Source organism: Corvus kubaryi, unplaced genomic scaffold (genome assembly GCF_017639235.1).
Source record: "Corvus kubaryi isolate FWS band 111438036 unplaced genomic scaffold, C.kubaryi_AGA036_p1.0 137, whole genome shotgun sequence".
In the NCBI taxonomy this organism is placed as follows: domain Eukaryota; kingdom Metazoa; phylum Chordata; class Aves; order Passeriformes; family Corvidae; genus Corvus; species Corvus kubaryi.
The window spans coordinates 18,678,782-18,693,377 of NW_024580671.1; the positions used below are offsets into that span (position 1 = coordinate 18,678,782).

Here is a 14,596-nt window from a genome sequence, read left to right on the forward strand (position 1 = left end):
CATGGATCACCTGGCTTCTATAAAATTGCTCAAAGCTAGTCTCTGTTAAGTGTAACCCATGATTTTCTGGCACAAGCCATTTTCTCTTCAAACCAGCCCAGTATTTCCTTGAAAATCTCCACCAGCGAAAACCTCCTCTCCCTGAGGGCTCCCTGAACAGCTGTGTGCAGGAACAGGACACTAAGCTTCTAGGGAAAACTCCAGCTGAATGCTTTCTGCAAAACTAAGGCAGCTTTAAAAGGAAACTGGGAAGTCCCTGGAAGGGTGATTCCCACCAGCAGCTCCTCTGAACACACAAAAACGGCTTCAACAAAATTCAGTCACTGCCCTCACCCCTCCAACAGCACTGGGAGTCCTGAGATGACCCCCACCACCCTGCAGCAGAAACCCAAGGGGCAAAATATAATTACAAATGATCACATGCACTTTAAGGGGAGCAAAAATATGAAATATAAGAAAAAGCACCTTAAAGACGAATGTTTCACAGTGATGGGAAAAAATGATTGCAATGTATGAAATCCATGAATCATTCTGAGATCTTCAGTCAGATAAAATTATTATTATTTCATGTAAGTAATTATTACATTGAATTTGAAATGGCTTTGTAATTTCCTGTCTAATGCTACCCTTAGGTCTCTCCTGTATTACCATTTTTCAATTATCTTTTATTTTTCTTCTTGAATATATATGTTTTGAGTTATTTTTTCATCTGATGTATCAGCCCACTATTCTTCAAGACTGAATCTTATTTTTATATTTCCTGCCCACATTTCTACAGTTAGGAGTTTATTGCTTTGTAAAGCTGAAAAAAAAAAAAAAAAGGAAATAAACAAAAATAAAATAAAATACTGTTTATGTCATGTGTTTGCATTTATATCTGAGAACACATAATCCTTGCTACATGCAGGTTTTAAAAAGTCTTAGGAACATGCCCAAAATTCACTATTGTGCACATATCTGCTCATTCAAATTGGAAAAATCCCAAACATACCCAGATTTTATAATCATATATTGCTATCTAAAAACCTTTTGAATTGCAAGGCATATTCATGCCAAAAGGAGGTGGGTAAAATCCAGTTCTGCCAGGTTAAGAGATGGAGAATTTCAAGGTCAGTGTTGCTCCAGGAAATTTTTCCAGCATTGCTGTTAGCTCATTGCAAAATTAAATCACAATTGCGGAGCACAACCACAAAGCTTTAGAGGGATGAACCTGTACAAAAACCAGCAGGCAAGGGCAAGAAACCCCTCAAGAGGAAGGTCAGACCTCAGACCAGGACCCAGGCATGGAACAGGAAAGCATCCCAGGTAGCACCAGCAAGGGGACCAAGGGAGATCCTCAGCCACCACCTCTCTACATCATCTCAAGCAAAACCAACCCTGAGTGACCACACAGCTTGACTGCTCTAAATCTGCAGATTCAACACCCTGGAGATTTCACTTATTGAGCTTCCCTTAGCTGCAGGACACATGACAATTATCACACAGAAAAATCAGGAACTTCCTTACTTCTACATGCAGCACCTGCATTTAGACTTCAATGAGGTTGTACACAACCAAGCCTGATTACAAATCTTACTGGGACTTCTCCCCTGCTTGACGTATTTGGCATTATTGTCATATTATCATCAGGCACGTGGTGTGACTCTTGAGGCTGTCCTGTGCAAGGCCAAGAGTTGGACTAGATGATCCTTGTGGGTCTCTCCCAACTCAGAATACTCTGTGATTCTGTGATCCTGTGGTCCATCCCTTCAGTCACTTTGCAGTCTGAGTTACACTGCTCATCTCTCAGCAAAAATTTAAATTAATTATTTTTTTAATATTTTCCATTTAACTGGTAGTGACTGAGGGTACAGTTGTAACTTGAATTGTTTTTATATTTCTATTAGTGAAAAAGACAAACAAAAAGAAAATATTAAAGTCCTTAGGAATAAAAATTTTTCTGTTTTCTCTGCAGGACTTATTTTCATCTGGTTGTTTTTTAGAAATTAAAACTAAAAATATGTATTATAACATTTACATGGCTTTAAAAATCTGCAATTAACTTTTCTAAAATGCATGCCGTTGCAAGCAGATGGTAAATAGCATTTAGAAGCAGAAATTTTATTAAAACACTTCAGGGGCTATTAAACTGACTGTCACACTGTCCTGTCTGTGCAAGGATGACGAGAGCTATATAGTGAATTGCCTTCGTGCCTACTTCTTAGTCATTTTAAGGGAACTGAGGCTGGGATGGGCTATTTCCCTTTCTCAGGTTTATTTTTGCTTTGTTTTCATCAATCCAACAACTTCTGTGTGTTCTTTCACTTTCAAGACCACAGGTTCCCTAACAAAGTGTACTAATTTAGTAGCACCAGAAAGAAGAAGTTCTAAAAATCCAACTGGCTATCCTGGGAATCACTGCAGCAGTTTAGAGTTTTCTCTTACTAATCTAAAATAAGACTTGGCACATGATATTTGCCAGCCGTTGTACATTTACTGCCTTAAATACATTTTTTATTGACAATGAAGCACTATGAAGAACCCACTCATAGCCTTATTTGGATTAAACTTTACACCACGCCATATCAGATCTCTCTTTTTATTTGCCTGTCTATTTGCTTTGTTCACTTACTTTTATTGGGCCCAGATATGAGCAGTGTTCTTTAATTAGTACAAGTCATTATATGCCTGGAAAAATCAGACTAAGTTCTTCTGTGGTGTGAGACATTTTAGAATATTTGCAAGTGAAAATGTTGACATGAGACACCCCAAAAGAATTGTAAATCCTGTTTGTAATTAATTGCCATATCTCACAGGCTATAAAGCCTGCCACACACTGCAGCTCCACGATTTCTAAGGTGGATATTATTTGGCTTTGCATGGAAAACTTGCATCTGCATATCCATCACGTTTTAGCCACAAACTGCTCAGCTTTACACCAGGCTAAATCTCCACCCCTTTCAGTGAGCTTTTATAAGAAGACCTGCTCACTTTCCCTGAAGTCCCTCACTGAAGAATGACAGTTCTTCCATCAATCTCTGCAGCACAGGGAGAAGCTCCCTCCTCATTTAAGGACTGGGCACCTGCCCACTCCCGGGCTGCTATGTGTAAGGACTGGCTTTTAGCTTTCTTTCCTTAGCATCGGTGACAAGCAAAACCATTTGAAAAGGAGACTTCAGAAAATTCCACTGCAAAAATTGCAATAGCAGCTCACTCCTTCAGTGCCCCTGCAGAGCCCAGGCAGAACACACAGCTGCTGCACGTCTCCAGCTGCTGCCCTCTGGGTACCACACAGATTTTTGGGTTTTATCTTGATCAACTTCTTGGAAAGTTCATTTCAGGTATTTTTGCCATCAATGAACATAAATTTTAGAGGAATCAGCAGAAATAGTACCAGATAGTACCAGAGAAATTATTTGGAGCAGAGAAGAGAGAAATTTCTCCACTGAAGAACGGCTGTTAGCTGCCAGGTTTCACAACAAGCTTCCAGAAGGAGTAAACATTTATCAGAAAGGGGTATATAATAATGCATACTAACTGCAGAAAAAATAGATAATATGATTTCATTATACAGCAGTGTTAATCAGAAGTTCTTCTGGCGGAGTCAGTGTCCCAGATTCAATAGCAGAACGCTGTGGTTAACATTACTGTGAAGCAGACTAGAGTAAAACATAAACTCTATGGAGAGACTTAATGTACTGAGTGCTGGTCACACATTACATCTTGATATTTTGACTTATTGCCATTTTTATGATTGATTTAGCATAAAACTACAATTTGCTCCCAAAAGAAATTAAAAAACTGTATTATATATAGCTGCTCTCTACCAGCTCTTCCAAAGTGTCTGCCAAATGAGGAAGAAGAAATGTTGCATTTCATTTTAAGCTGAATAAGTAAATTTTAAAAAGTCAAGACAAGGGGTGAGAATTTTCTGAATGTGGATCAAGTGTTATTTAGTCCAGTAATGAGTAAGGGCAGAATTAACTGCATTTCATAACTTGTGTGTGCTTCTGTGTCAATGTGTATCCATGAACACAGATCCTCTGTTGCAATTTTGAGAAATACATGGAATTCCTTCCTGCTTTAAAATTAGTGATGTCTGTGACACACTTCTTTTCAAAGTACAGTGTTACTCAAGGGTAATGTTTTGCTTTTGCTAAATGTGTGTGCACTTGCTTGCAACATGATCCCTGCAATTAGTAGTGGCTGGAGGCTCCATCTGTTGGAGCAGTGTGACTGGACACCACTCTTCACTTTAACCACTTGCTTGTAAACACTCCAATGGCAGAAGATGGGGATTTGATGATTTTTTTTTTCCCTTAAGGAGCTCAAAATTACTAGTTTCTCACTCTGTTTTAGTTATATAAAAAAACCCCAGAGTTATTGAAGGCTCCAAGCAGTATTATCAGAAATAGGAACATCCCTCTATCTCAAAGCACAGAGGGCTACATGCCTTGCTCAGAGAATCATAGAATCATACGCTCATGGAATCATGGAATCACAGAATGTCTTGGGTAGAAAGGGATGTTACAGATCATCTGGTTCCAATCCTTCTGCCATAGGCAGGGACACTTTCCACTAGGTTGCTCAGAGCCCCATAGAGGCTGGCCTTGAACATTCCAGGGATGGATCATCCACAACTTCTCTGGGCAGCTAGTTCCAGTGCCTCACCACCCTCTGCGTAAAGAACTTATTTTCAATATCTAATCTAAACCATCCCTCTTTCAGCTTTAAGCCATTCCCCCGTCTTATCCCTACATGCATTGCAGAAAGTGCCTTTCCAGCTCTCTTGCAGGACCTGTTCAGGGACTGACAGTCTGCTCTGAGGTCTCACTGAAGCCTTCTCTGCTCAAGGATGAACAACTCCAACTCTCTCAGCCTGTCTTCACAGGAGAGGAGTTCCTATCCTAGAGACATTTGATCATCTTTTTGTCCCTCCTCTGAGCTTGTTCCAACAGGTCCGTGTCCTCCTTGTGTTGAGGGTGCAGTATTTCAGGAGAAATATCTGTAGCACCAGACCAGCTCTAACATATATTTTTGCATTTAAAGCTCACAGAAAGTTTCCTGCATTATTTTGGTTTCTCTGCACTATTAATAATTCTGAAAGGCTTCTCCTGAGACTGTCCCTAGCTGGCTGGTTGGCTGAGAGTGATCCTGGCACAGGAAGGATGCAGTTGAGATAAGCAGACTGGGAGGGTTTGGGGAAAGCTTTCCCAAAAGGACTGAGCTCTGGCGGCATGCTGCCTCTCCAAGCTGCTGGCCCAGGCATTTTCCAGGGTGCTACAGGGGCAACTAGGGACTGAAGGCACATTCAGATTTTGCTTGAACTCCCTATATCAGCATTGGCAAAAATATGGCACTAGTTTAGTGATAGCAGTAAGTAAAGGAAGATACTGCTCCAGCTGAAGCTCTCATTTCTTTGGAGTGCACTACAAATCATGAGCAATCCTTGGGACTGTGAATTCCATGTGAATGAGTAAGAAGGAAGGCTACCTTTCTGTCTGAGCTTCATGTCAGTCTGGGCTTCAAGACCGTTAGCTGCAAAAATGAATTGCAAGTTAATGGAAGGTTTCATTGTGCTTCATTTTCTTGCCAAAGCCACAAGAAGTCCATCCAGTTTTATTAATGAACTGGTAAATAAAAGGAAAATTAGAAGGCCTTATCTTAGTTTTTATAACAAAAATCACTCGATCATTTGAGCCGGTTCTACTGATATGCTCTACAAGGATCAGCATGTGTCACCATATGGAGCAAAAGGATGGAGCAGATCAAAGATTTTCCAGTTTCCTTCTGAGTACTGAGGAAGCGTGAAAAGAATTAGAGCCAGACTTCAGATGGGGGAGAGCCTCACGCGTTGGTTTTGTGTGCATTTACATATAGCACAACTAACAATGTATCAAGCACAACTAAGCAGCCAAGGGAATGCTATTGTATATCTTAAATTGTCCATCTTTAAACCTGCTTTTCTAAAAAAGTACCCCACAAAGAGAGGCAGAACATACAGCTGGTGCTTGTGAATGCTGTATTATATTTTTCATCACGTCACCCAAATTGTGGATTATAAAAAAATGTGCATAATAAATTGAGAAAATTCTTCTAATCTGGCAAATATTTGCTGGTTTACCCTCCCTTTACTTCAATACTTCTTTCCTCTTAAACAGGAAACAGGAGCTCAGTTGGGTTACACCCCAGTATTTTCAGCATACTCTGGTGACTGTACAGTTCCACCTGAGCTTGAGACACTGATGTGGCCGTGCTGCCATGCACAGCTGCCACAGGCAGGCACATGTCGTCCTTCTACTGCCCCATAGCCACTGTTCAGCACCAGTTTTCACAATCCTCTTTACAGGTCTTAAAGGTCTTTTGCAACCCAAATAATTCTTTGATTCTGTGACTATGAATTACTGTTGGAATTCTGTCACTGCTACTTAAGGGAAAAGAGAGTAAAGCAAGACTATATCAGGGAACATTTTACCATCTTTTAAAGGATGAGCTATCTGACAACTAGTTTATAGGCTGCCTGAACTGTCCAAGATTACTGTTCCTCAGTTTCAATCAGTTTGAAGTGTTTACACAGTGCTAGTCAACAGATTGGATCAGATTGAGCCATTAGGCTTGGATCCCAGTCTGGAACATTTTGAGAAGAAGATACTGGTGGACTTTTAAAATCCTAGCTCTCAGACAGCCTTCAGCAACAAGATAAAGATTCTGTTCTACATTTTTCACATTTAGATCATAGCTGGTGTTAGAAAGAGCCAATTTGAAAGAACCACTTGGTTTTCACACATGACACTTCATCAGTCATATCCCTTGCTCTCACAGCTTGCCTTCTAAAGGCTCTTGTCTTCACAGATGTATCTCCCATGGGTCTCTCATATAACCCAATAGACCACTCAAAAAGGGAGGAGGAAGGCACATCCAAGAACAAGCAATGCTAAAGGTCAGTCCTTTTCCAGGCCTTGATTCAGAAAATTGTAATTTAGAAATTTTTCAGATTCTGCAGCCTCCCATTTGAACTTTCTAAAGGAAACTTCAAGGAGATGAGATTTGGCACTGATAGTAACAACAGACTGGTGGACTGACATATGAACTTCCCACCCACTTGCTCATCAGCCTTCTCAGATGCCATGGGACCTGGTGACAAGGCGATCAGTAAAACAGCCACTGTGGGGCTGAGCAGGGCTGCTAACAATTCTCTGCTTAGTGACAGAGAAGATGAGAATTTATGATTCCTTATTCTCAAGATGTGTAATTTATAACTTGGGAAGATCTGGAAGAGTGGACCAGAAGTTATGTCTTGTGAAAAGTAATTTTTTTGTATTGTGATGCCCTCAGATGGCTGGCAACTGAGAACTTCCTCTGTGACTGTCACCACAAGGCCAATGGCAAGTCAGTTTAAGATTTTGGTCAAGGGAATGAAGAGGACCCTGTCTTTTACCAAGTCATCTTGGCTTTGTCTTCAGGCCATACTGCTACAGTAGCTCACAGATATTCTTCCTTCTGTGCTCTGAGAGCAACAGTAACTCTACGGAATATATACAGTTAGTCCATAGTCCAGTCTCTCTGACAACCACAAGACAAAAAGATTTGTCTGGCTCTCATCAACAACGTGTTACACTTACCTTGACTGATGCAGCCTTTCTGAAAAAGGCACAATGTTCTTACAGATCTTTCACTGTGAATGAATATCTTCAGGGACTTGGAGAGGGTAACTACTTTCACCAACCTATTTGCAGCTGCATTCACATGAAAGAGTCTTGTCTATAAAATTATAAGCTCCTAGATTGAAAATGAACACAGTACAGTGAAGTTTGCCAAGCACCCTTTCAGTTGCTTTCTTGTTTGTTTTGGTTGAATGTTATTTTTGTGGACACAGATACATTGGAGAATGTTCTCTGAATTCTATACTTGTCTTGAGGCCTTTGCTCTGTGAGCAGGTATGATGGTTTGGGATCTGAACTGAGCTAAAAGAACACATTTGTGTTTCTTCTCATGTCATCACTAATAGAGAGAAACTCATTCAGAATGCTAGACCTGGAATCTCAAAACCTGCTGTTTTGGTCAGCCTTGGTACTTCTGCTCAGACCCATGTGACTGTTGTGTTTATAAGTCTATGAACACTCCAACATCAGCTTCTTGCCCGTGCTGTACACTGTATGTTCCCAGTGTGTTCCCAGTTATGGGCCACTGAGGGTTTACTGTCACAGACGTTTCTAACAAACACGATGAAGGACATGAACGCAGCAGCTTTGCCTCTCAGGCACTGGCAAAAGTGGGGCAAACAGATGCTGGGCTCCCCTTGTACCATCCTAGTGGGAGCCAGGCAGCTCCAGGTGGATGGGGAAGGAGCCATTCCCAGGGGACACAGACACCTGAGCCCCTCCTGTGGATTACTGGAAATGAACATCAGGGCAAGTGACATGATCAAGGCCTGAAGACTCACTTCTCCTGGCAGAAGAGAGCCTCCCATCTGGAAAGTAATATCTTACTGGAACAAACAGTTGAAACAGCTTATTTATTCTACTTCAATAAGGCAAAATATCCCATTAACTAAAATCCTAAAGAGTGTAGGGAACATTTTACTACTACATTTGTCTGTGAAGTAGGAAGGAAGCAAACTGAGCAGCAGAATCTGTGGGCAATATTCTCAAACTAGAACTTTGAAGCAAAAAGCATATAACTCACCTCCTGCTGAAAAACTTGTCCTTCCCTCCTGGGACACCACCACTGATGTTACAGCTGCTTCCGTGTGGCGTTTTCTGGACCACTGCTTTACTCCTATTAGAATAGTTCTGCTGCATTTGTGGTAAGGCTGAAGTGCATGCAATTTAAAATGCAAGAGTAACGGAGAGGAGTCTTTGCAAACTGTGTCACCCAGCCTGGGGCACCCGGAGGAATCCAGCCAGAGAGCTTGGAAAGGCCTCATTCATGTGTCTGGGCTGGCAGTGAAAGTGTAGGAAGACTTCTCTCCAGGAGGAGGCTCCTAGCTCTTTTTGTCCTAACACAGATTTTACCTACATACTAATTTTCTATCAATCTCACCAGGCTCAACAGCATATTTACCAGCATCTCATGAAGAGATGCCTAAACAACCACATTTACAGCAGATAGACAGGAAAAAGCAGAAAAATTTGGAGCTGCGTTGGAAGGTTGGGAATCAGCAAGCTCTCTTGACTTAAACAGCAGAAGGGAAGAAAAAAATTCACCATTATAAGACTGGAAATATTAGTGGAAATTGAAAGTTAGTGGAAATATTGACAATTTTTAGAAACAATATAAATCAATTTTTTAGATCCTTTTTCACTTTTTTGGCAGGGGTACACTAGCTGAAAGATTGATTTCCTGAAATCCAAAAGAATGAGTAGAAGTAAGAATCATGGAATTATAGAATGGTTTGGGTTGGGAAGAACATTAAAGATAATTGAGTTCCAAACCACCTGCCATAGGCAGGGATGCCATTCACTAGATCAGATTGCTCCAGGTCCCATACAAGCACTTCCAGAGATAGGGCATCCACGACTTCTCTTGTCAACCTGTTCCTGTCTCACCACCCCCTGAGTAAACAATTTCTGACCTTTTTCAGTTTAAAACCACTGTCCCTTGTCCTGTCACCATCTGCCCATATAAAAAGTCTCTATGACACTGAGTGCTTGCTCTGCAAATCTGGAGCATAAGACCCACAAGTGACCAGCTGCGTCTTCCTTCTGTTTGGGGCAGAGCTACTGCTCAGCCACAGAATAAGTGACAAAGTGTCATTTCAGATCATTTACTGAGAGTACCAAACCAAACCTGAAATTATGACCAAATAAAAGATTTAGGAATAGTCTGAACATGGGCCAAATACCCAGATCAGAACATTTAACAAACAGAACATCTAGCAAACAGCTGTTACTTGAGACCTTAAAGCAATCTTTAATCTCACAGGAAAAAAAAAACAAAAGCAAGAGAAAAAAAATTTTCAATTATTAGCAGGCATGAGCAGCATGCTAACCAAGAAGTCAGTATTAGATCAAAATTGTCAAATGCCACAAACTTATTTGGTTCCTGAAGCAACTCTACTGACTTCACCATAAGCCAACAGCTACTCCAAGGACCTAAACTTCATTCCATGGCTTCTTTGAACAACTGAAAGTAGTAGAAGTCACAAATATTTCAGACGATTGCCTCCAAACTGGATTTCTGAAAAATAGAGATCAGACTAACAATACTGTTGTTCAAGAAAGAGGAGTGCAAAGGGGAAGGTTTCCAACAAGAGTACAGGAATTTCAAACCACACCTCTGGGTTTTGAAAGGGCATGTTAATTGTCACCATGAGGCTGGATTCCTCACCTTCAGGGTTTGCTTGCTGGCCACTTCAGATTAAAGTAAATTTTGGCCAACATCCTGAGTTCGCCTACTCTTACAGCTGTGATTCAGGTGGAAAGTAGAAAAAACCTGCCAGATTTATTCAGTCTTTGCTCATTAAGGTACTAGACAACAGTGACTAAGGTTTTTAAAGATATGCCTTCTGTGAAATGTTGCCAAAACAAATGTATACAGCACACAAAGGCAGGTAAATAACACCACATTTTATCTTGCTGATAATCAGATTAGGAAGGATGTTTAAACTGCATGTGTACCTAGACCAAATTAAACTGACAGTGGCAGTAACACATAGGAAACATGTTAGATTTACAACTTTTTATTTGGCCCATTATTTTCCTCAGCCAGAGGAATACGGTTTCAGGTTATCTGTTGGTTAAGAGATTATAAACCAAATAAATGACCAGATGAATGACCTATAATTAACCTGGAAAAAAAAAAAAAAGGATTATACATTTGGGGATTTTGTTCATTTTTGAGACTACTTCCAAGTGATGATTACTTACACAAATTCATGGAACTCAGGTGGCATCGACTGAACGACTGGAAAGGTGTTACACTCCTCCTGCATAACATGCAAAGTCCCCTGCAGAGAACTGCAAAACTGCAATTTGCACATTTATATATTTATAGGAGCCAATTCTTATTCATCATAAAGATGGTAAGATTTTTCCTGGTTACATATTGTATTAAACAAAAGCTGGCAATTTTATATAGTGTCAAAGATGAAGAACAAGAAGCAGCTACACCCAAAAAAAAAAAAATGGCAGAAGGAAATTATTACAAATTTAGGAAACAGGTACATAATGTCTACATGAGCACTAAGATCCAGGCAGTGATGGAGACTTTACTTCATGTTCTGTCTCTTATTTGGGGAAGGAGTTGCTGGTGGTGCAGCTTGCCATCACAAGCCACACAGCTTCATGGAGCTTGCTGCTTACTTCCTTGAGGAGAGAATTCCCCTGCTATTTTTCAGTTTTAGTTTTAAGCTGAATTTCCAGTATTCTCTGCAGTCTGTGCATTGTTCAAGGTCAGGCCACACTCTGCTAAAATAACAAAAAAAAGTGTAATGGCTATACTTTACTACAGATTAATTGCTGTCCCCTAACCCCTGGTGCACGGAAAAGCTTCCAGGCAAATGAGACAAACAAACAGAAACTCAAGTAAAATAAACCCAGTAAACAGAAACCTGTGGGAGGAGACACATGGAACTTTCAGATACAAAATAGAGGGAGGTGGAATGGTAAAACCACAGTTGCTACTGTCCTTGCAGGGGAACACCACAGCGGCCAGGCCCTCTCAGTAGCCACATCAAAAAGTAGAAAAAAAAGAGGAAAATAAAGGAAAATATAATGATAAATAGGGGTGAGGAACCCAGGAGAAGAGTAGCTTGAGACTGTGAATAGAGCTTACCTGTGGAGAGAGCTCAGAAGTATAAATAGTTAAAAGGCACTGAGAATTGCATTTGGGCTTTTTTTGTGTAAGAGTTGGCATCTTAATAAAGCCATAAACTTCACAGTAGCTCTGTAATGCTCCTGTTCTGCTTATCACATTCATTCTGCAGTGTTTGCTCATGTCAGTGATCCTCTGAGTGTGCAGTACATGAAAGCTTCACTCATCTCTGCTCTGCCATTAAACTTCAGAGTTGGCTCTGAGTACAATTTAAAATCACTTTCTGTATTAAAGCATTGTTGTTACCTCAAGCAAAGGGAATGAACATCCAGGAAAATAAAAAAAGAAAACAAAAAAAGAAAACACCTCCATAATGTGGACTTAGAATCAGCAGGTTAATTTTCTTTTGCATGGATTTTTTTTTCCCAAAAAATATTTTAGGGATGTTGATGTTTTTACTAAGCTTTTCGTTTAGAATGACTCATAGCTGTGGCTTCCTATAACAGAAGGGATTCCTATTTGGACTCCCTACAAGCCACCTCCTTTCCATTTACATATAAATCAGATGCAGGAAGAGATTAGCAGCTTCATTCCAGTAAGTGGGAGAAATCCAGGCCCTCTGACATTCACATTTAGCAGATTTGTAAAGAACTATGATCTGTATAAAAGACTTTAAGAGGGGAAAAGCAGTTTGTTTACCCTTTCCAGAAAAAAAACCAACCTGTTGCTTGAGCCAGGGGTTCAATGACAGAAAAACCTAGTGGAAATCCCAGAAATAAAAGCAACCTGTATTGACTTGAAATGCAACTGTGCTAGAGGTAATGGATGTTTCTGATTTTTCTTCTTTGGATATAACGAAAAAAATGAAGTAAATCTGCCAGGCTTTAATAGGAATGAGCAGCCCTGTTAAAGGACCAGTTTAAACCTAATAAAAAGCCATGAACTCCACGGACCAGGGTCATGCTGTTAACAATCTGGACTAGAAGGTAAACAGAACATTAATTCAGCATGGAGTACATTAGAGTGCTGTGAGAATGGGAAAATAACCTACAAGGACCAAGAGAAAAAAAGGGATGGGAAATAAGATTGATTTTGGAGTAACATGAACTGTTATGCACAGATTAAAATATTAGAGATGTTTGAAAAGCAGCCGTGGCAGGCTCCCTCAGACTGGCTGGAATGGATTTGGCTCAAGGGCAGAAAAATTGCTTAATTCTTTACAAGTCCAGGCCTGACAGGGGCAGCTGCCCCCGAGAAGGAGGCAGTCAGGAGTCAGTGGGAGCTCTGGGTGCACAGATCACGGGGATTAATGGGACCCTGCCAAGAGCAGAGGGGGCCATGTGGCTGTGCAGCCAGATCCTGGCCCCAGAGCCAGGAGGAGCGAGCCTGCCACACAGCTGGGAGAAGGGAAAAAACCCTCCTTAGCCCCCTGCTTCCCACTCCTGCTCATCTCAGCCTGGAGCCAAGCTGACAGAAGTGAACTTCCACACAAGATAAATGCACAGTGCTTCAGCTGTATGGATATATGATTTCTCTGCATAAATCATACATACTGCATAAACACACAGAGAGTATTATATAAATATCTTATTAAACATGTATGCTATTACATACACCATGATCACTTTTTTCTCCCTATTTCAACTCCCCAGGGGCTTTGTGTTCTCTTCCGTTGTTGCTCATCTGGAGCCAGCAGTTACACCAGTGCAAAGCTGGTACAAATTTGCATCAGAACGAAGCTATTATAAACCATTCCCACTGAAATATGCATTTATATCTGACTGCATAGTTTTGCTCAGAAAACTTGGGAAGCAAAAAGCTCTTCCAAAACAATTTCATTTGAATATCCTCCAAGTTATACACTCCAGCACTATAAACAAGGTTCTCTTATGAAAATTCATTTAAGTGTCTTTCCAAGAGGTCAACATTTAATACAGGTGAATTTGCAATTCAAACTTTACTTTACAGATTTTTGTCAGTATAAACATTTATAAGGCAGATACTAAGATAATTTGATCTGTTTAGGAGCTGAACCTGAAAGAATGTTATTTTTAATCTGCAAACTTACTTACAGGCTCTTAGCCACAAAGACATTTCCCACAGAGTTTTCCAAATACTGTGGTGTAACCAAAATTTGCCAGACTTTGCCTACATAACAGTTGCTTTTTCTTAGACCATTTTCTTAGAAGGTGGGAGGAAAAGTGAAGGGACACATAATCTAGCTGGTGTTCATAGGTGTCAGTCTGGTTCCACACAGGGCTTTAGACTGCTTGTATGGCTCCCAAATGCCGCCTCTGTTCTTGAATTTCCCTTCTTTGAAATTACAGTGCTACAACTCCCTTACCAGGTAAGCTGCCCTAGTGAAGAGCATTTTTCCCATGCAGCAACATTACTTCGTATGCAGGGGCTTCAGGAGCAGAGCAGAAGCCATGGAGACACTCCAAAGGAGGGGGGAGGGGGGAGGAAGTAATCGTAGAAGAGGGAAAAAGGCAAAAGAATCACAGAACAGTAAAAAAGCTGCTGGGCTGTTGCTGGTAAAAAGAGGGTTGACAGTTTCAAAAATCCCACTTCATTTTTTAAAAAATATTTTTATGAAATGCATTATCACTCAATCTTAGTCCTTACAATACACTTTTTCTTTACTTTGCTAGAGCAAAGCCACACATCAAATCACTCTGGATGATGTTGCTATCTAATAATATAGTAGTTCTCCAGAATTTAGTTATCTCTGGTTTTGGCCCTGTAAAATAATATAAAGAGTGATTTAGATTTTTGGCATTGTTTGGTATGGTCACAAGTGCTCATACCAACAGTGCTCCAGAATAGATTACAAAAAATCTTACAGCTGCAGTTTAAAGGTATT

General features: G+C 40.5%; 1 long non-coding RNA gene across 1 annotated transcript; it reads right to left on the minus strand.

Moving 5' to 3' along the window:
* Positions 1 to 1,631: 1,631 nt before the first annotated feature.
* On the minus strand, positions 1,632 to 13,296 carry LOC121659456. The gene is made up of 3 exons (XR_006014339.1): positions 13,283 to 13,296; positions 7,063 to 7,069; positions 1,632 to 1,725 (listed from the first exon to the last, which is right to left on the minus strand). It is a non-coding gene; the product is annotated as an uncharacterized LOC121659456 (long non-coding RNA).
* Positions 13,297 to 14,596: the final 1,300 nt, after the last annotated feature.